This window comes from Octopus bimaculoides, chromosome 17, assembly GCF_001194135.2.
Source record: "Octopus bimaculoides isolate UCB-OBI-ISO-001 chromosome 17, ASM119413v2, whole genome shotgun sequence".
Taxonomy (NCBI): domain Eukaryota; kingdom Metazoa; phylum Mollusca; class Cephalopoda; order Octopoda; family Octopodidae; genus Octopus; species Octopus bimaculoides.
In genome coordinates this window covers 26,324,969-26,326,925 of record NC_068997.1, presented here as the reverse complement: position 1 = coordinate 26,326,925, position 1,957 = coordinate 26,324,969, and positions in this window count along the sequence as shown.

The following is a 1,957-nucleotide window of genomic DNA, read 5'->3' as shown; positions in this document are numbered from 1 at the left end:
ACCCCTCCCCACCACGACCCCCCCCATCACCGTCGCCGCTCTCTCTCCCCCCATCATCTCTTCTGTGGGTAGCTATTACCCGGGCGGTGTATGAGTCAGTGAACGTATCATCATTACACATGTTTTACAGGGAGAAGAAGCTCGCTTATTTAGGTGAGCGTTGTGTGTTCTGTTGTGACGTGAAAATATGTCAGAGTTACTTCAGGAACTTGGCCAAAGAATCTCGAAATCTCGAGTCTTCACTTCTGATTCGTGTACGTTGCTACAACTGTCTGTTAGTCTGTCCGTCCTATAATTACGCATACACATATATATATATGCCAACAGAAATACATTTAAACCCATACACACAAACACACACACACATGCACACACAGGCACACACACACACATACACACAGGCAAGCACACACACAGGCACACACACATATGTGTGTGTATATATATATACGCATGTATATTATACATATACGTATAAATATATGAGTTTGTGTTCGCACCTAAGTATACACAAAACATACCCACATATATGCGAGTGTTTGTATACGTACACACGCTCATACACACACACGCACACACACACACACACATATGAGTGTGTATGTTTGTGTGTATGACGTACGCATACGTATATATGTGTATATATATATATATATATATATATATATTGGAAGAACTCAATTCTTTAATATGTATTTTATTTCTTCTTCGGAATATCCTTTTCTGAATTCTTCCTATAAACAAGGAGTTCGGTTCCGACAGAAATCCAACGCTGGAATTTAGATAACAACGTTGATTAAGAATTACATGTTGGACATTAGAGAACTCTTGCATCTTTTTGCTGTTTCGTCCATTTGTTAGCTGGTCATTTTAGATTTACTAACCGTAGTTCTCTAAGATTTAGTAACAATAGCGGTCTAAGATTTACTAGCACAGCCAAAAGCACCAGTAATTTTTGGTGTAAATGTGAATTTAAGTCTTTAATCTTTTACCATTTATCTTTTGTTTCAATCATTGTATTGCTGCCATACCTGGGCATCGTTTTCAAGGATTTTAATCGAACGAATCGACCCCAGTACTTATTCTTCTTTAAAGTTTGGTTATTATTCTATCATTTTCTATTGCAGAACCACTAAGTTGCGGGCATGTAAAGAAACCAACACACATTGACAATCGTTAGGGAGGGCAAACACCGACACACAAGTACACACACACACACACACATGACTGACATACATCCAGTTTCCGTCTACCATATTCACACACAAGTCATGGGTCAGTCCGGGGCTAATGCAAAAATCACTGTAGGACTGAACTCCAAATCACGCGGTTACAAAACTAGTTTCATAACCACAGAGACATACCTGCGCATATTTGTAGGGAAGCTGTAAATTATCTTTGTAGCTCTCCATAAATATTCTTTTACTGATTATGAAAGAAATGTTAACATCTGCAGGACAGCTGATCGCTATAACTATACATAATACACGAGACGTATATTATATTTATAATATACATAAGTGTATGCAATTTTTTTCTTTTCTTTGTCAAACAACAACTCGTACATCAAGCCTATTATGTTTACTTTTGGTGAAAGGTTTGATGAGAATGTTTTCCCATTGTTCTTTTGTGTGAGTCCAGTACACATACATACATACATACATACATACATACATACATACATACATATTTATACGTACATACACACACAATCATACATACATACGTACATACATATTTGTACATACACACACACACACACACACTCATACATACATACATACATACATGCATACATACATACATATTTATACGCACATACACACACACACTCATACATACATATATACATACATACATACATACATGCATACATACATACATACATACATGCGAACATACCAACATTCATACATGTATACGTACTTATAAATACATACTAATATACTTACATGTG